The sequence below is a fragment of the Ambystoma mexicanum genome, chromosome 13 (assembly GCF_040938575.1).
Source record: "Ambystoma mexicanum isolate Mex_15411 chromosome 13, UKY_AmexF1_1, whole genome shotgun sequence".
Lineage (NCBI taxonomy): Eukaryota > Metazoa > Chordata > Amphibia > Caudata > Ambystomatidae > Ambystoma > Ambystoma mexicanum.
Window position 1 is genome coordinate 453,795,992 of NC_090938.1, and position 21,690 is coordinate 453,817,681.

The window sequence follows — 21,690 nt, forward strand, 5'->3', positions numbered from 1 at the left end:
GAGTGCACAACTCCTACGCGGAGCTCCAAAAGGGCACAACTCCTACGCGGGGCCATCCCTCGCCCAGACTACATCGCCACGGCCATGCGGCATTAAAGATAAGTACTTTATCAGATTTTCACAGTTCCGAACCACTAACTGCATGAAGCCTCGGGGAGAATTGAGGCCCGGGAGGCACCAGTTCACTGCAGGAGACTTACATGCCATTTTTGGGCATCAGGCGCATGATGTTACTAACCGCATGTAGAATTGTGTGCGAGCCAATCTGTGGTAGAAACAAGCTACGTGAACGCACGTACTAATTCCTTTTCATTTGACAGACGCAGCTCACGGTTTCCAAGGCACCGCTGGGGGGGCCCGCAGACAAAACCGGACATCAGACAAGTACCGAAGCTAAGTCTTTTACAGTTTCTCAAGAGCCTACGACACCCACCAGGAGGTCCCATGTCAGTGCTGGCAAGATGCCACCATTACAGACACAATGTGGGGATCCTCCATAAGGCAAGGGAGCTAGACACCATTGACTTTGAGGACTCTAGAATCAAAATCTTCCAGGACCTATCAGCAGCCAACCTGGCTCAAAGAAGAGCATGCCGCCCCCTTACCACATGGCTGCGAGACAAGGGAATCAGATACCGGTGGAACCATCCGTTCGCACTGGTCTTCACACACGAGAATGAGGAATTCAGAGTCACTTCGGGAGAAGAAGCTGAAGAAGTACTCATGGGCATCCAGACAGACCAAGACAGAGAGGAAGGGTAAGAAGCACCATCCTCGTCACAATCAGAAAGGAAACCAACTGGCCCCTGGAGACAAAAAAGCAAGTCCAGAGGTGGCAGAAAATTCAAAAGACCAAACACTCCATGATTGGGACTGAAAGAAAAAAGGAGGAAAAAAAAGGTGAAAGAAATGGTTAAAAATTTAGCAACATCCAAAACTGCAGCCGGGCTGAGCACATAAATCCATCGACACTAAGCATTAGCTAAAACACAGCAATAATAGAGTAGATGTTTACCAGTAGGTGCTGGGGAAAGCACTCGTTGTGTGGCCCTATCTTTACACCTGCGGCCTCTCCACTGTTATGGAGGAAATATATTCATATTTCCTTTCCATTCTTTGTTCTTCTTAGGGACTGGGGTATGGGTGGGCTACTCAGGGCATGACCAGTTGGTAAAGACCATAAAATTTTAGTTAATGCAACAGAGAAATTTGAAAACATGGTTTCCAAAACAGGGCATCGGGGTTCAGGCAATACATCACAATGTCAATAATGATGGGGATTAGAGCAATCAAAGTGAGGTCACTGAATGTAAAGGGGCTAAATTCACAGCAGAAAAGATCCATGCTAAAGCAGACATAACAAAGAGCAAAGCTAGATATTCGATTTGTTCAAGAGACAAAATATAAACAACTTGGAGAATTTGCGATAAAAGGGGGCACCATAGGCGGGTCGTTATGGACCTCAGGACTGGAAAATAAGGGAGGAGTAGGCATACTATATCGCACCACCTTAGGTCTCCACATTACACGAGTGAGCAGAGATCAGAACGGAGAATTTCTAATAGTACAGGGCACACTAGAGTCTACCACGGTCACATTGTGCTCGGCATATGCCCCGAACACGCAGCAACTAACCTATAGCAAAGACCTATCAACAGTTCTGGAAGGAGAAAGAGTGGGCCCTCTTATTTGCGGGGGAGATTTTAACCAAATCATGGCCTTATCTTCAGACTGGGTCTTGTTCCACCCCGGAGCTCACCCCCCCCCAGATAGCATAGCATTCCAATCCTTAATTTCGGATACCCACCTCATAGATGCCTGGCGTGTAACTCACCCAACTAGAAAAGCATACACATTCTATTCACATCCCCACCAAAACTTCACGCGAATCGATTATGTACTACTAGGCTCCAGCCTGGAGCATGTGATCTCGAAAGCAGATATAGAAATAGTGGGATGGGTGGACCATGATATGGTGTCGGTCGACCTGAATCTGGGTGGCCACAGACCGACAAAGAGTAGATTGACGTGCAATGACACGCTGTTCAAAGACAAATTGTTTAGGAAGGGCCTAGACAAGGAAATACGGGATTTATTCATAAGAAACAACACCAGTGACACCTCCATTCCTACTATTTGGTAAGCAGCAAAGGCCACCATTCGAGGCCTTATAATAACGCAGGGTGCCTCAGTCAAAAGACTTAAATTGCTGGAAGAAACATGAGTCAAGCAATTAATATTGGAAAAGGAACAAGCCCTAGTAAAAAAAAGGGAGAGGCAACCGACTCTAGAGCAGAAATCAAATCCCTTAGACAGGAGCTGAAAGATATCTGGGTGAGCAAAGCCCTGACTAGCCTTAGATTCACTAAACAGAAATGCTTTGAGAGGTGGAACAAAGCTCACACTCTACTAGCAGCTAGGCTTCAAAAGGAAAGAGCAGATAGAGCAGTTTTTAATGTGAAGTCAACCTCTAATTTAATCTTGACAAACTGAACAGACATCACAACACGGTTCGCTATACCGCCGATACTCCCCCAACCCCTGAAAGCATTACAGAATACATGTAAAAGGTGGAGTTTTCCCCACTTTCAAGTGCAGATAGGGACCAACTAAATGGCTCCATAACCACAGAAGAGGTTGACTGTGCCATTAGCTCTCTGAAAGCGGGATCAGCACCAGGGGCAGATGGCTTCACCCTGGCCTACTACAAAAGGTTCAAAGGCACTCTAACTCTGTTCCTCACACTTCTCCTTAATAATATAATGGAATCTGGCATGGCTCCTCCATCCTTTATGGAAATCAGAATAGTAGTCCTCCCTAAAGAGGGGAAAGATAGTTTAGATTGTAACTCCTACCGACCAATCTCGCTGTTAAACGTTGATGCTAAAGTATATGCCAGCATCCTGGCAAAACGACTCAGCAGGGTCCTACCCCAATTGATTCACAGCGACCAAGCGGGATATGTCTTAAACCGTCAAGGGGCAGACAATGTCTGCAAGACGCTAGATCTCATGGCCCTCATTCCAGCCTCTGAGATAGAGCCCACGTTGGTCTCGATTGATGCCGAAAAGGCCTTTGACCGCGTGGAATGGAAGTTCATGACAGATGTCCTACACAAAGCGGGCTTGGGGCCGGAATCGATTAGAGGAGCCATGGCGTTATACCAGAACACTCGAGCCAAAGTCGTAGTAAACGGAGTCGCATGAAAACAGTTCAGGCTGACAAGAGGGACAAGACAAGGGTGCCCCCTTGCCACATTAGTGTACATTCTGGTTATGGAGCCGCTGGCTCAGAACATTAGGCAAAATCCCAATATCAGGGGCTTCCATAGATACAGGGTCGATTACAAATTAGCGCTATTTGCGGACGATGTGTTGGCATATGTCACTTCCCCTGAACAATCGATACCGGCTCTCCTACTTGAAATAAAAGACTATGGGGAGCAATCCGGGTCTAGTATAAACCGACACAAGACAGTAATCCTTCCTCTTGAAGACCCTTGTCCCCCCCTCGTAGCTGCCCCACAGACATGGGGCTTCCAAGTGTCACAAACCTGCTTAAAGTATCTAGGAATAACAATAACCAGAAATGTTCAAGACCTGTTCCAATCCAACTACAAAATGACATGGACTATTATCCTGAAAGACCTCAGTAACTGGAGTAAGCTCAACCTCTCGTGGGCCGGCAGATTAACGGCGATCAAAATGAATGTTCTGCCGCAACTCCTTTTTCTCTTTCAGTCTTTTCCTATCACCCTCCCAAGTGTGTTTTTGATCACTGTTAGAGACTCTTTGCTATCATTTTTATGGAATAAAAGCAGACCTCGCATCGCATATAAAACTTTGATTTTAGCAAAAGACAAAGGAGGCCTCGCCTATCCAGACATTCACTCTTATTATGCAGCAGCAGTGCTCCGCGTCTTGGTAGATCACATCTGAGAGACTAAAAGCAAACAATGGGTAGCCTTGGAAAATTGTCTTTTTGCCCCAGTGACCATGGGAGAATGGCTCTAGGCACCCCGAAACGCAAACCCACGTAGAGCAAGGGAACATCTGGTCCTGTCAGCCATCTGGGCTCTATGGAATAAGAAAAGCTTTGGCATGAGGGAGTGACCACATGGCCATCATCGCTTAGCTGTGTTTGGGCCCCCCAATCAAAGATGCCATAATAGACCCCCTTCGCTTTCAACCCCAATACGAGCAGGGCCTACTGAGAGTGAGATAGATGTGGAGGGAAGGTACCTTCCTGAACAAGGAGGAACTAGAAGCAGCACAAGGTCTGACCATTAGGCCCCTACCCCACCTCCAGTTTAAGGGAGTCCTCACAGATCGTAAATGGAAGGACCAGTTACAGCACCCCTTAACCGTCTTTGAAAACATACTGAACAAACATACAAGCTCCAAGGGTGTTCTATCAAGCATGTACAAAGCACTCTTAGACAGGGGCCATCTCTCACCTCACAAAACCAAAGCCAAATTGAATCACAAACTGGGGTGGGAGGACAATCAGGCAGGATGGGATGCCATAAACAGAGCGGTGTGGAAATCCTTCATTGATATGCAATACCAAATGCACAACTGTACGGTATTAGTACAATACATCACCCCAGGCGATGCAAACACGAGAAACAGACCCCTTGCATCATTCCCTCATGAAAAGGAAAAAAAAACAAACAAAAAAACTCATCATCTCATCATTGATGAAGCCAAGAAGCCAAGTAACCTAGATGTTCTCTCAACTCCACAATACTCAGCTAATCTATCATTGCCCCTTCTGGCCAGCTGCGGGGCGGGGGGGGGGGCATAGGGTATGGGCTATCTGTCTCACTTACTTCTTACTTTTTCCTTTATCCTTTTTTGCTATTCACTCTCTACCCCCCCTCCTCCACTCTCTTTAGCCTTTACGAGAGGTAGTGGTCCTTTCCTAATATCTCTCTTTGTGTAAAAGGAAAATGTTCTTTATGTGATCGGATTGTTCATCATGTAAAGTATTTTGGTCATCTTTTCTCTAAAGCCCCTCGGCCAATGTAACTCTTGATCACAATAAAAATATATATTAAAAAAAAGCTTAACAGTGAGGCTTCTTAACGAACGCTGAGAAACTATGCCTATCTTACAGGCCACTCGTACAAAAAAAGGTTGATGGTCACTTTTCTGATGATAAGTCTGCTCGTCAAGGGTCATGGTCCCCTCGGACCAAAAGGACACTGGTCACAATAACAGCTTGTTTTATAATTATAATGACATTTGGGTTTTGGTATTTGGAAAATGCACATCCGTTTGATGTCTTGTTACCGACTGCAAATATCCCCACTGTGTCAACACCTTATATGCATGTGCACACTCTTCATCCTCGAGACCTCCAACATAGAGGGGGCTATCATAATAACCCTTTTTAATGATTATGAATGCAACTCATGCCATTTTGAATAAAACAAATTTGCTGGGTGTGTTCACATTTGCCACAACATGGGGAAAAGGGACTGGGCTGGTATATGCATCCTCTCCCTTTAACTACTTCTTCCTACGCTTCGTTTAGGGCATTGTTCTTTGGCCGATGGAACGAATTTGAAAAGCAAGTTTTAACACCTTTCGGATGTTCTTTGTTTGTGAATAGGAGCAGGCTGAATGTTGCTTCTACTAGGCCTTCTGACGGACTCTGAGACATTTTCAATCATTGATTACCTTTTAAATAGCTCCTGTAGCTAATAGGGATGCCAATGTCTCCTTCCTATACCATCAACCACAGTCCACTCTCCGTTCCATTCTGCATACAAAGAGAGGGTTCCCAACCAATGGGTACATTTGAGGGATGTACGAATATTGCAGTACTAACTAGTGAGGATAGACCTTTGTATGTGGTAGATCCTGTGTACTTTGTCTGTGGCAATGAAGCCTATCCGTGGTTACCCAGAGATGGGGAGGGTACTTGTTATTTGGTTATATTGTTGCTAGGAGTATATGTTGCCACCACTGCTGAAGTCTCTAAAACTCGTCCCAGGGGAGATAAGAATGGTGATACTCCTTCACAAGTCTTGGGTGATGTTGCCAAATCCTTCGTGCCATTCTGGCAACAGATAATGAATTCCGAAGATATTAGAAATTTGGCAAGAGTATTGGAAAAAACCATCAATAGCACCACTGACATTTTGTATAACATGATGCTAGAGCAAAAGGCTTTTAGATTAGTGGCTCTCCAAAATAGGATGGTGTTAGACATGATTCTAGCTGAGCTTGGTGAGGTATGCAAAATGGTGTGATCTGCATGTTGCTTTTTTGTACCCGTCTCCTCCCCCACCATATTTAAGGCAATGAAGAATTTACATGTCTTAAGTACTGAAGTACACATTCCAGAGGGAAACTGGGATATTAGTAAATGGTTCTGGGACTTGTTGCGATCTTGGGGCTGTAAAATGTTTGCAGTCTTAATGGTAATTCTTGGCATTATAATCTTCTTCTGGTGTTGCATACAATGTCTGCCTATCATGTGTTCTATTATAGGAGGAAGTTGTGCACAGGCAATAGGTACACTAGAACCTAAGACACATTTCCAGGAAAATTACTAATGCCTTAGTAATGCAGGATATCAAGGAGTTAATGGGGATTAATGTCTCCGAAAATAGTGATTCGAGATGTTCAGATGATGATACATGGTCTTCGGATGATGCTAATGTTTAATGCTCTTGGCTTATGCCAAAAGGAGGGTTTGTTAAAGTATATTTCACATAATACCACTTGATAACAAACATTGGCCTAAGCGCATTCACATCACACTGAAAATCGCATTTAGATGAACCTGTACAAGGCTGACTACGCCACCATTTTAGAATCATCCGCCATTTTGTTTAACTCCTGTTTTTGCCTCAAGTTAAACTTTGCGTTTTCAGCTGCAGCAGGGAAAAATTAACTTTGCAGATGTGTCAATGCAGATAAACATGTTGTGGCTGCTGAGAGTGGATTGTTCGTCCTGAACTAAGAAACCATGGAGCTGAACTAGAGTTGAAATGAACAGTAATTTAGATGTTGTCTGTACCAATCCTCATGCAAACAATGAACAGAATGGTGAATAGCTAAAACCGTGTACCTTTGCAGAAATCGTTGTGATCCTTCCTTGAAACTGGACTTACTTTAAGCTTGAAAACAAATGTTACCATTGTGCTATGTGTGCAGAAATACATGTCTAGTGTTTGAGGAAAACATTGATTCTGTATTAGTTATGTAAACTGGCTATGAACACTTAATTAATAAGTAATGTGGAGATGTCAAATGAGAAATTATATCGTGCCTCCTATCGCAATGAATATATGTATATTGGCCTAAGCCAAGCTGCTTATAAATCACTTGCGAAGAAATCCGTGTTGCAAGGTCCTGACCTTAAAATCAATGTAAGCCGCCATTTTAGGTCAATCCGACATTTTAGGTTCGCTTTGTAACGTCACCCTGGGAGTTAAAATGGTGGACGATGTCATTCCAGAATACAACATGGCCGTCTTGACCTCTGTATGTAGCTAATATGTAACTTCCCTCCAGGCCACTTGTTGAGGTCGTGAACTGAGACCTTGTCCTTCGTTGACCTGTGTGTAAAGGATTACTCGTACAATGAAACTAATCCGCAAGCATACGTTAAGAACAATGTATTCAAATACTGAACATAGAACACTTGTTTAACTACATTGTATTAATGTTTGAGAAGACCTGCATGGAAAATCCCAGAATACACAGTTGCTGTATAGGCTGTTGATATATGTATTAAAAAGCAAACCAGTTATATGTGGATGTGGGAGACTTGGCATGAACCCTAGATCAATGATATGTTAGTGGAATATTAACCCGAAGTAGGGATGGACATCGTGTTCACAAAGAGTATAAAAACCAATGCATTCTAATGTACAGCGCCTCTCACTGAACACACTGAAGCACGCTGGAGTTCGTTGTGTTGCACTGAGGGCCGATAGCTATCTGATTTTGCTCTGTTCTTAGTAACTGGATTCAGTATAAAATAAAGTACTTTGTATGTTCCTTTGTAACCCGTGTTCGGTGTATTTCCTTTTGGGGTACTCAGCCTCGATATTTTGATTTTGTTTTCACAGAGAAGGGCTGCATGATGTAACCGGGATTGTGGCCAACTGTATAAATACCTGTGTCTTTGTAATGTCCAGCACTCTCTCCCCTCACGGTGCCTGCTGGTGCACACTGCAAGGCATTTGAGAGCAAGATAGCTATATGTCAATAAAATTGTACATGTACCTCTGAACTCGTGACTGGTGTATTGCTTTTTTGGTGGTACTAAGCCTATATTTCTTTGGTCTTTCAGAAGGTTAGTGATTGGATATCCGTATATTGGTTTGCAAACCCATAATAAATGGCATATTGATTTGTCCATAATATTCCTTAGTTTTTGTCTTGTTTTGCATTGATAACTGCTTATCATGTTCGCATGACAGTTGTTGTTTAAAATTACAAATAGACACTGTCCAACATGACTGCATGTCACCAAATTGTATCTTTAATTGTGAACACTGCTTATCATGCACGCATGGTAATCAGTTTTCACAATGATAATTAAACGCTGTCCGGCATGCCTGCATGTCGAACAGTGTTTAATTGTAATTGTGAGTGCGGCTTGCCCTGCCAGCATGGCAAGTGGTGCTCCCAATCAAAACACTTATACACTGCCTTTTTCTTTTTAAATTTGCACCCTGGAGTGCAAATGGACAAAATCTGATGGCGGGGACCCGATTACTTTTAAGTGTAAGTCTAACGGTTCCCCACTGCCAAATTACTCTTTTTTATCAAAATGAGCTATGAGTTTTGGCAACTATAAATGGGAGGGTTACCCTGACTTAAGTAGAAAGAGGTGGACATGGAAATGTTATCGTACATTTAGTCTATGACAGGAGTGGCAGAAACAGTCATAATCTAGTGATCAGGATTAAGCGTTCAAAGTGTGAGAACAAAGTTTACACAATGGTGATGTTAGCATGGAAGAACAGGTGTTCATATCTTTAGGCCACTATGGGACACCCTTTAATGGGCGTAAAGTAAGTTTTGATTTAGGTACAGCCCTCATCACAAGTCCAGCGGTAACCGTACCGTTAAAACGGCCGGTTGCCACCAAACTTGCAAATTTTACCAGTACCTGGCTTGCCAGAAACACCGGGGGATTACAACCCTGGCGTTGAGGGAAGTCAGGCACCGGTATTTGTAAATCCCCATTTCCATTTGGGAATAGGGACCACAGAAGCACATGCATTGTTAAATACGGTGCCGGTGCTTCCGTGAAACTCTGCAGCGGGTGCCGTTCCTCCCGCCAGGTCTGACCCTGGCGGGCTCGACGGCACCCGCCCGCAGAGTCGTACTGTTCCAGTCCAGTCTCAATTGTGCCCGTAGTCTTACAAGCACTGTTGTTACCAGACCAGCATAGTTAGAATGAGGCCCAGTATGTTTCTGGCTCTGACCATCCAGATGTGAGGGACCTGCTCCTGACACTGTTGTTTCCATCAAGATGCATGTCTTTCCTGACTGTGTATATTCCCTTTCCAGCCAGACCTTGTGGTAATGCAATATACATTCAGGTCTCAATCGGAGGTAGTGCTGCTACCACTAATAGAGTGGAGCCGAAAAAGGGATGCGTGTGCACCTGTGAATACTATGGTTTGCAAGAGGCACCACATATTTTAGGGAAAGACCCCTACAGCCTCTTTGCTTCTATTAGGATCCAGCTTTTTTATATTTAAAGTCCGCAAAAGGAATGTTTCTTTTTGAAGTCCCCTCCTGACTAGTGGACTATGGATGATCTTCGTTTTCCTAGTGCTTGCATGGCCTATAAAGAAGGTTGTGGGAAAACAATGTGGAGGAGGTATACCTTATGCTATTACCACCAGACAAGCAAACAGGGAAGGGGCTCGAAACCATGTGGGTTAATTAGAATGAGTAGCCTACAATGATTTAGTGCTAATTAGTGACTCAGTCACCTTTATCACTACTGCGTTCCCTCTTTTCTTTCCTATCCTTTTTATCCTCTCAGCTACATTTCGTTTTTGTTTTGCATTTTTCTTTTCCGACCGACTACTTGAGTAATACCAAATAGTGAGTTAGTTTGGCAAAATATGTTCCAATTGTACATCTTAAAGAATATTTGTTCAGTAATACTGGTCAAATCTACTAGCAACAAAGTGAAGCAGCTCATCAAACTGGCCCACTTTAGCCAGAATGTGGCCCATTTTGACCCCCAAAAAACCGGCCCCCACTAGCAAGTGGGGCCTACAATTCGTGCATTACCGTATAGGCCAGACCGACCCTGTGTACTTTTATGATAAATACAAGCTTAAAACACACTCTCAAAATGGTTACTGCGACTGTCGCTCTGTGTTGCCTTAACTTGCATTATAATGAACGTGGATTTAACAGTAGGTCATGACTCATGCATTGCAACTTAATACAAGTTAAAGTCTGCCCGACTTTAATTTTCTTCGGATTGTATCACTTGTGTATATCTTAAATAATGTTTACAGTCTGCTCACTGGCCCTTGCTAGGGTCCCTTCTCTATGGGAATGGCTTTGGCAATTTCAAAGCTATTGTGTTGCGAGGCAACCATATCGCCTGGGATGCTTCTACTGTGATAAAGCATGACATTTTTCCACATTTAGCAGCCACGCTCTCATTAAGAAACGGAATATAAATGAACGGATTCCTATAATGAAAATACTTTAGTTTGCCTGATAGTGGAAGACATGTATGGGCTCCGCACAATGGCAAGTTGGCTCCTTTTTGACCCCCTTGGCTTTCTCACTCTTTGTTTATTTTATTTATTTTATTTTATTTATTTGGATTTGTAGAGCACACGTCAGACCGGGGGCATCGTGGCGCTTGTTACAGACATATCTTAGTTGCATATACACAAGTAATACATAATTTACAGGAGCAGGTATGACATTTGTACAAATTTACAGTGCAGTATATTTACAAAGGTTAGCGAGTGTCACATATTATTGTGCAAGGAACGAGGTCTTAAGTTTCCTACGAAAAATCGGGAGTGAGTTCTCCGCTCTAATGTCTGCAGGTAGAGCATTCCAGGACTTGGCTGCAATGTAGGGGAAGCTTAGGCACCGGCTTTGGCTTTTTTGATGCGTGGGATATGGAGTAAGTTGGTGTATTGAGTCCTGGTGGGACGTGCAGAGGAGGGTTTGGAGATGGTCTCTGATAGGTAGGACGGGGCGGAAAGAGAGAGGCATTTGTGTGTGAGGGTGAGGATTTTGAGTGTGATCCGCTCTTTGACCGGAAGCTATTGGGCTGAGTGTCTGGACTGGGAGATATGCTCTCTTCTTGGGATGCTAAGAGCGTCCCAGAGAGCATTGTTTTGTGTGACTTGTAGTCTAAGGTTTTTTGCCGATGTTCCTGCTAGGAGGGCTTTGCAATAGTCCAGTTTGGCTCCAATGGTTGCTCTGGCTATTGAAAGGCAGTTAGGTGGCGTTTATAAGTTTGGTGGTATGCGCACATGAGGAAGTGATTGCGCTGAACTTGTCTGGTCATTGATAGTGAGGAGTCTAGGTATACTCCAGTGTCTTGACAGCTGTGGATACGGAGATGATGGAGTTGTCAATGGAGAAGTTGGAGTACAGTTTCTCCAGTTTGTCTAGGGTGCTCTGTTGACCTAGTATCATAATCTCAGTCTTGTTTCCATTAAGGCAGAGGCCATTAACTGCCATCCAAGTCTGGATGATGGAGTAGATTGTGTGGAGTGCCTTGGCGTCTTTGTGGTATGATCCTGAGAGAGGTAGAAGTACTTGTGTGTTGTCTGCATAGTTCGTGTACGTAATACCATGTGAGTCGAGTTTGTCAAAGCGAGGCTTAGTGAACAAGTTGTAAAGTGTGGGTGCAGTGCAGGATCCTTGAGGGACCTTGCAATGGATTGTAGTGGGTGTGGCGTTAGCAGTGTCCGAGAAGACTTTCATGGCTCTTCCCTCAAGGAAGGAGGTGATCAACCAGATTGAATGCGGCTGGGAGATCTAGGAGGAGCAATAGGGCTGGCTTGCCCTTATCCATGATTTGGGTGATCTGGCTCTTTAGATCCACCAGGGCTGTCTCGGTGCTGTGTCCTTTCCAGAAGCCTGATTGCCTGGTCCCGAGGATGGAGTGGGTTTCCAGAAAGTGTTGGATTTGGCAGTGTGCAGCTTTGTCCAATAATTTCAGGAGGAATGGCACTGTAGTTATCGGTCTGTAATTGTTGGGTTGAAGGGGGTCGAGGGTAGGTTTTTTAGGAGGGGGAGACCCAGGCATCTTTGAGGCTAGCTCGGATAATGCCTGATTTAAAGGACGCATTGATGAAGGCCGTAAAGAGGGGCGCAAAGCAGTCTGCGCAGTCTTTGATGAGCTTGGGTGGGCATATATCGCCTTTACAAGGGGAGGGTTTGAGAGTTTTTAGTAAGTTGATAACTTCTGGTTCAGTGACGTCTCTGAAGGAGAAGTCCGGTTTGGTGGGTTTAGACAAGGCGGTGTGGAGTTGGTAGGCCTGATTCCTGTCTGTTGAGATAATGCTTTGCAATGGTCTTTGATTTTATTTTGGAGAAGGTCCATTTTGTGTAGCATGGCAGCTTGGATACTAGCACACCAAGCTTCATCTTTGATTATTTCATCAGGTGTATTGGGGGGAGATGAGCTCTTTAAAAATGGCAAAGATTTCTTTAGAGTGCGATTTGGCATTAGAGATTCGTGTGTTGAAGGCGTTGGCTTTGGCAGCGCTGATGGCTGTTTTGTATTGGTGGGAGATTAAGTTGAATTTGTTTTTGGCACTGCTGCAGGGGTTAGTTTGCCAGTTTTTTAGTGCTTCTCTTTTGCGGGAGCACATTGGGCCTCATTACGACCCAGGCGGTAAGTTACCGCCTGGGTCGTACCCTTACCACCATGGTGTAAACTATGTTTACACCATGTGGATGGCGGATTTACCGCCCCATTCCAAGGTGAGTGGGGCGGTAAATCCCCATTTCCCATTTACCCTTCCCCATTCCCATTTTTGCCCCATAGGGCATAATGGGAGTGGGGAAGGCGCTAATTACGGCACCGTAAATTACGGTGGCGTAATTAGCACCATGGTCCCTTAGCGCCATGGATTTTAACGCCTGCAAAAAGCAGGTGTTAAACTCACTATGGCGCAAAGGGACCTCGGAATCAGGCGTTAAGGGTCGGCGCCGTTTACGGCGCTGTTAACCCCTTAACGCCTGACTCGTAATTAGGCCCATTGAGTGCAGTTCTTCAGTGAACCAAGAGTTGGTGTGTAGTGATTTCTTTTCTTTTTTTCCATTCGAGTGGTGCTATTTCATTAATAGCTTTAGTGATGACATCTTTGTAGATGTCTGCTAGGATATTGGGGTCATTAGCGAAAGGGGGTACTAGTTCAGGGGTGTTGAGGTAAGGGCGCAGGTTATCCTCTTTAAGCTTTTTAGAACTTCTGACTTGTGCAGCGATAGCAGGGGTCAGAGTTTTGTGGTTTTTAATGATGGGAACAGAGAATTCGATACAGTTGTGGTTGTTCCAGGGCAGTGAGGTGTTAGAGGTGATAGTAGCGAGGCAATTATGGTCCGCAATTCAATCTAGAATGCGCCCTTTGGAGTGAGTTGGACGTTCTACTTTCTGGGTGAAGTCTAAGTCACTAAGTTCCTTGGTGAGGGTGAGCGCAGGTTTGTCTTTAGCATCATTGAATCCCAGACTGAGGTCTCCTAGTAGAAAGGTTTCAGTGGAGCTTTTGATATTATTACTTAGAATGTGGATGATGTTTTCCTGAGAGTCTAGGGTGAGGTCTGGGGGACGGTAAAGTAAGTGAATATTGATGGTACTGTTAGGTGACAGTGTGAGTTTGGCCGATAAGAGTTCAGAGTTGCTGGTCGAGGAGTGACTGACAAGTCGCAGCTGGAGGTTCTCCTTGTAGATGAATGCTACTCCGCCTCCTATTCGTTCAGGTCTGTCTTGTCTGAGTATGGTGAAGCATGGTGGTTGTGCAATGGCGGGGCCTGATGCTTCATGTAACCATGTTTCTGTGATGGCTAATAGGTCAATGTTGTTGTTGGTTAAGAGGTCATGAATAACTGATGCATGAGCTGGGAGGGAGTGGACATTTGATGTGAGGCGTGCGTAGTTTGTTAGTGGAGGTGTGGGTGTCGGATGTGTCTGATATGTTATGTGTGGTGACATTGTAGGGTATGGTTTGGTTAGTGGGTGGTTGTTTGTAGGTGTGTGGAAGTTCAGTGCGAGGGATGTGTTTGGAAGTGGTGCGGGAGCTCAATCTATAGTTTCTGTGTTCTATGGAAGGGGGTTGTGTGCTGATTTCTGCAGTCAGTGTGCGAGCTCTAAGTCTTTTTAGGCTATACATTATTGTGATGCAGGGTGCAGGGGGTGTGTCTGTGAGAGGTGTGTTTGTGAGGTATCCAGGGCAGTGGTTTGAGTGGGATTGGGAAGGGTCTTTGTGGAGTGGGTGCGATGGGGCTGAGTGAGGTTTAAAGTTGGAGGGCAGTGAGTGTTGCAAGGAGAGTGAGCAGTGTGGTGGTAGCAGTGGTAAGTGTGCAGGAAGCTATGGGCATGTTTGTATACTGGGAGGGCTGCAGGTAGTGGTGGGCACAGTCAAATTGGGTTGGGTGGCCCTGGCCAGTGGCGGCAGGAACAGATTGGTTCAGAGTGGGCTAAAAAGCATGCTAAGGTACAGAGAAATGTCAATGTGGCCTACGAACAGCAAGAGACACAATCAAGAGGGCAAATGTGGCCTACAGGCGACCATAGGTACACTCAAAATGGCAGATGTGGCCTAGGACAGAGCAACATAGGCATATCATATAGTTCAGCTGCGTGAGTGCAGAAAAACAGTTATAGCAGGGGGGCTAGATGCGGTTTTTCCAAATGTACTATAGGATACAGCAGTTTCAGCACGGTAGGCAAGTCATGCAGTTTGGCTAGCAGAATACTGGGAGGCAGTTCTAGCAGAAGGGCTAAATGTGATTTGCCAAATGTTCAACAAAATACAGTTTCATCACGTGTATACAAGGTAGGCATAGTAAGCAATTTGGTTACAGTGACTATTATGATGAGACACCTTACTCGGATAGGCTTTGTGGGAGGCAGTGCTAGGCTAGATGCAGGTTCAAACAGGGTAGATACATGAGCATAGGTAAAACAAGGCAGTGTAGCGCAAGTAATCAATAATAAAATTACTAGACTTACGGCGACATGTTTGTATCAAAGGGTTAGTGGCAGTTAGTCTTGGCGAGGGCTCAGTACACGGTGCTGATGGTCACAGGGGTAGTGGACCAGAAAACGGGCAGAGGTTCTGGGCGAATGGCGAAGAAGGCTGAGGACAGGCTAGGACAGGTATTGGCCTTGTTTCCCTGGGCCTTGGTAGGAGTGGGCCGGCTTCGCCTACCGGCTCACGATAGGTGGCTAAGATCAGATCAATAGCCAATCGGTGCTCATGAGATATCATTTGCTTTCAGTTTACGTTAGAGATTACATGTTCGGCATGTAATATGTATTCAATGCATGTGTTTAATTGATTATGTAATGGTAATCATTGCGGTGCTATGCAGAGAGGACATACCTTGGGACTTATTGTAAAGGAGGGGGAGCGGGGTGGGTAGCATAGGGGCATCCATGAATAAGGAGAGCGTGAGAGGGCCAACCTCCACAGGTAGATACTTAGGGTTGAGTAGAAGGATATATTGATGTCTTTCACGGTATCACTGATAAGAGTAGGTTCACTATTTTTATTTTTTTATTTTTTTATTTGCATTTTTTAGCTTCAAAATCAAACCTTTTATGCTATACACTCATGGAACAGTAAAACTAATCATAAAAAAAACTGGTACAAATTAAAAAATATCAAAATAAATAAAAGGAGAAAGAATTGTTTTTAAAAAAAGACATGAAAGAGGAAAAATAAGGGGAATGTTCAACAAATACGTAAAACTTAACAGTCAAGTTCAAGTAGGTTCACTATAATTTTTAGAACCAGGATACAGACCCCACTAACCCTACATTGAAATCTCTGCATACACAACCCACCCAAAACTCACACAACCATCTCTCACCCAGCAATACGCACACACTTTACCACACTGCATCAACAACATACACACAACACATAAACAGCACCTACAGCACACAAGGTCTCGCCCGGTCTGATACTCGCACCAAAGCTTAGCGCACATTGTATACCGAATTTACGCTACCAACAGCACACCACTTCTCCCACTCTCCTACTCCCACTCCACCTGACTAATCCTACCCGCCCTCCTTCTTGTTTACAGATCTGCCAGAGCACCTGGGGACCAATTCCGTTGGTGATGGTGCGCTATATAAGTACCTTTAACGTAACATAACATGACCTAATAAAATGAACACTTTTTATAAGCACTCTATGTGTCTTGCTATTAATATTTCTGCTGGTGGGAGCCATTGCCGGGTCTGACGCAGATTCCAGCCATGCGCCTTCCTACAGTGATAGAGCAGGTGCATACTTTGGCACTGGTCCAACTTTCCGAAGTAGTGGTGCCCTGTCACAGTTTTGGCCACAACTGCCACTCTTTAAAACAGCATCAGCGAGGGACTCTGACCTTTAGGAGGTGTTCCAGGGCTAACAAAATGGTGGTTTCACTTCCTGAATATATCCACATATGCCCCCTCACACACACACCCATTTAAAGCTGACGGTGTGGTGGCCTGACAGCGACTTGCATTGAGACTGCTGCCTCACTGCCTGTCTCTGCCTCAGTTACCACTGGCTTATGGTTGGCAAAACAGTAGGTTTGCTATCTCCACCTGTCAGGGGATCCCAGCGTACATTACACACCACTCCAGAAACTGCATCACTCAAATATTCTGAAATGAAGTCTGTGGCCCGGAAAAGAGGCGCTCCCTTACTTTCATGGGGAATGCCCAGATGCAAATGTGGAATATCTATCCAATTAATGGGCAGGAAGGGGGGTCACAGCTGATACACACTGTTCTATATATGGGAATACATGACCTCTTTTATAATTGCAAAATAGTGTTATGTTGTTCGGTTGCCGTGTCTGCAGTATTTGTATGATAGGATCAGGTGCATATTGGAAAGACAAGGTAAGGCCGGTCATAAACCTGATTGATTTAATTGCGTGGCTGGTTTACAGGCATTTCAAGATGGAAGGCATCCTGGAAACCAAGGGAAAGGTCTGTCCAGATGGACCTAAGTGGCTATCTGATGGTGCCCATCCATCCTCCTTATTGGAGGTTACTGCATTTTCTTTGGGGAATTCATCTGTCTCTCTTTTAGCCTGGCCTCAATGCCTATGTTGATAGGCTAGTTGCAGCGTTCTTGTGCAGCCAGAGTGGAAGATGGATCATCTTTTATTACATGATTTTATAGTCTAAGAATAACTATCTTTTTTATGGCACATTCATTTAGCATCCGATTGTTTACAAAGCTTAGGCTTTCTCAACCCCCACAGGTTTTTTTGGCTTCTCACTGGAAACAGAGTTGGCTTCTCTGCAGCTATCTCTTGCAAAGATGATAGTGATCAGCTTGGTTCTGTGAAAGGATCCACTTTCCCTGAGGGAACTGGCAAGGGTAGTAGGTGTCTTGTCCTCTTTCCCATCTTGCATCTCTTCCAGACTTTTCAGAGACTTAAATACCGGCTTCTGATGGACATACCTTCTGATGATGACATTGTGTCTCTAGAGGCATGATATGGATGGTTGGAATGGCTGGTCAACCTTTGGCCCCACACTAGACTTCATGATAGTTGATGCCAGAAGAACTGAGTGAGAGGCAAGTGGGTGGGTCTCTTTGCTCTGGAAACCGGGTCCCAAGAGGATCTGGGCTTTCATAAAAAGTGATTGCAGCTGTTGGCCAGTTCTTTTGGCATCAGTTCTTGAATTAGAGTTCACATGGATTGATGCATGCTCCTTCTATGGATAATGTTTCAGCCATTCTGTACATCAGTTACCTAAGTGGCACTAATTAGCCAAGCACTCATGCTATTACAGTTTGGCCATGAGGTTTTCTGTACAGGCAAAGTATCTTCTAGACCATTCCTATGTGATTGTCAGATGCTGTCCAGGAATTGGAGGTATCTAAGTGACGCATCTGAAAAGGGAAATGTGAAGCTCTTTAAAACATTGGAGCAACTTTGGGTCAAAATCCTTTTTCCTTCATCCTAAATTGGCAAGAGGAGAAGTTCACATTTGGAGGACAGATCCGGTGGCAGCAAGTACATAGTTTGCTTTCTCCAAATGTGGGTTCCCTTCTTAGACTATGCTCCTCCATCCTTTTTGCCTGATAGCAATAATGCTATTGCAAATGTGGAAGGAGGCACTTGATCTAGTGATCGTGGATCTCTTTTGGACATTGCAAGCCTGATTTCTGGATCAGATCAAATTTACTGTGTACTTAGGTGGTTAGGATTTTCATGTTCCTAGTTATGTCCTGTCATAAGTACCCCTAGCCTGGAAGATCTTAGGGTGTGCTGGCATTTTCCACGATTTTCAAATAAAGCTGCCATGGTCCAAGGAGGCACCACACAGCACACACAGCTATAAGCATGGGCTGTGGCGACATGCTGGTGTGTGGAGAGATAATCCCATCCTGTTTTGACAACTTTAGCACTGAATGTCCTACTCTCCTTCTCAGCTGAAGGGATAGGCTTCTGCACTATCAGCTTCAATTGTTCAATTTCCAACAGTTACAATCCAGTAAGCATCAAAGCCTTTTGGTGAACATCATTTGTGTGCAATCTTCTCAAGGGAGTTTGCTTTCTTTATTCTCCTTTCTGTCACTATACCTCCCTCTAGGTTAATGTTTCCACATATTGACCGTTGTCCAAAGTGGAAGTGGGACACCTGATACAAAACAGCCTAGATTTTAAACCCTCACCTCTCTATCTATGCATGCATTCCTGCACCTCTTGCTTTGCCCACCAGTATCTCCCTTGCATTGCAAGGAACACTGGAGACTGAGTGAGATAAGCTGCAATGCAGACCTCCGAAGTAAGGGCGGCCGAGAAGACAGCAGAGGGTAGATGCCACACCGAAGTGCCGGGCTCAGCAATCTTCCACGTCAAAGCATGGAGTATTTGGACTGAGGCAGAGGCGCAACCACCAGAGAGCAGTAACAGCACTGACTTATTTCAGAAGAGAGAGAGAGAGAGAACTGCTGCGCTCCAGCATAACAACAGCCAGAATTGCGCTGCACCACCAGGTGGAATCAGGAAATCTGCAGCTATGAGATCTTCTGGATTACCTTCGGCAAGGAAAGGTCATGGGGCCTGATGTCCCGATACACAAACTGAGACCAGGTCTTGAAACCTGACCATGAACTTGCAACAACACTCTGGCTATCAGACAGACAGGCCACACAGAAACAGTGAGCGGGGCTGAGGACTCTCTTCAAAGCTTTCCCATACACAACACCTCTTGGGGCAGGAAGACAGATGAGATTCATTATGGAAGGAGAACCAGTCCCTAACAGAGAAATTTAAAGGGGGAGAGGAAGCAGGCAGGTGTGGGTTATTTGTTTGAGGGGAGGAGTGGAGGTGGACCAGCAGGAGGAAGGGGTATCCAGCAGATGGGGTATTGGCCTTGGATAGCCAGGGTTTTTTTTCAGTATGAATAGGCATGCATGGGTGACACATGTGTAGAGAGAGTAGTGTAAGTAGTGAATGTGATGTGAAGGGTGTATGTGTGGTTTGGGGAGACCAGTAGTAGGAGTAGTGGGGGAGAAGCAGTAGTAACAGAAGGGGGCCAGTGGAGCTGGAGGAGTAGTAGGGGTAGAGGAGGGGTTGTAGCAGTGAGAGGATGGAGGTGTAGCAAAGCTGGTAGTAGAGTAGTAGGACAGAGAAACATCAAAGGGTGGAGGCTATCATTAGGAGTGAAGCATTGAAGGGACATAAGAGCAGTAAGAGGAACAAGAAGAGGGGTGTAGTGGTAAGAGTAGAGAGGGCAAGGTGAGCATGGGTGTGAGTGAACATGAATTCAACACTCCCTTTTAGCACACTAATCTGTGGAAACAGTAGAGAGAGTCTAGGAAAACCGGGTGGGAGTTAGGTTTGCAGCATTTAGGGAAAACCCAATCAGTGACAGCCACATACTAGACAGTAGGGGAAGTCAATCAATGGCTTTACAGACCCCTGGATACAGAAGGAGATCCCATGGGAGATAAGAGAGAAAGGGACAGCCCTAGGGTTCTCAAATCAATATAAAGCCCCTTGGACCATCTTTGAATGTCGTTGAGCCTCAGAGTAGTTTTTGCCATCTGTGACACCGAACAACATGGAAGAAAACACAGTCTCTTCATAATCTTAACACTGTCCTTTCTCCATGCCTCTTTTCACTCCTGGCTTTTATTGGCTAAATAGCAGTACTATGCCAGTTTTCTTCTTACTCCTTATACTCATCCTTTATGTCTTTTTCAAGTTCTCAGTCATATTCTATCCCTCACCTCCTAGTCCTTCTCTCTAATCATGTTTTGCTGATTGCGATCTGTTTACTTCTGAAGTTGCTCTTCTTCATGCATTTTCTGTTAATACAACTCACAGATTTTAATGATCCTTTTCTTCCTTCCTTTCCTTTCCCAATGAGCTCTTTTTTCTTCCACTTTCTGGAAAAAGATGTTCCTACCTATTTAACTCTGGCTCAAACTAATGACACTCCTTTGGATCCTTTGCAATACCTCTCTATCCCCCACTACCCTTTCCACTGAATACAAACTTGTATCAATCTTTGCTAACCTATTACCATAATCGAACACCCTTTACTAGATCCCTATCTTTCATCCAATTTTTGTTTAATTTATCTCCTTCAGTTTATTTAACTTGTTTTTTATGTGCAAGTTTCTTTCTACCTTAATAATTCTTCTGTAATGCTTACTTGTATCAATCTGGTACCCATCCTTATCACTAGACTCAGAGCTCTTCTCTACATCCTTAACTCTCTTCTTTCAGTTTGGCATGCTAAACACTTTTCTCTACTTAATTTGTCCACAGCATTTGACAATATCAATCATTCCGTTCTCTTTTTTACTTTCTGAGTCACCTGAGTTTTCAGAAGTTTGTGCTCATATCTTTGACTGAACTGATGGTGCCACTTGGGCGAACATCACTTCTCTTACTATTCCTCTATAGCTTGTTGTACCGCGATAATCCGTCTGTTCTCACCTTCTTCTTACCCCTATACTAACCCACTTTCCTCTAATACTGCTTCATTCGGTTTCTCTCATCACTTTTACATGGACAACTCCCAAATCTTTCTCTTTCTCCGCTTTCACTGATTCTCTCGTCGCCTTCCTTTCAGAATGCATTACTGTCTGTAAACTACCTCAACCTCTTTCCCTCATCCTCTATTCCTCCTCCTCTTCCTGCTGCCTCCATTTTGTCCGGTTCCATGTAATATCGTCCGCTCAAAAATTTCCCCTGACAAAAAAGTATCCGTTTTTTGCAGAGAAATTATTACATTGAACATGCGGGGGACACCCCTGTAAGCCCCGATTTTTTTGTTTTTACAAGGGGAACAGTGGACATCCCTGCAATCCATACCCATACATAATGTCACCATATATAATGTCGCCAATGGCTTTTCTCTGAGACATTATGTATGTGGATACTATGCATGGGGACATTATTACCTGATAACGTTTTTCTCTCCCTCTTCTATTTCATTATCACATTATGCTTCAAT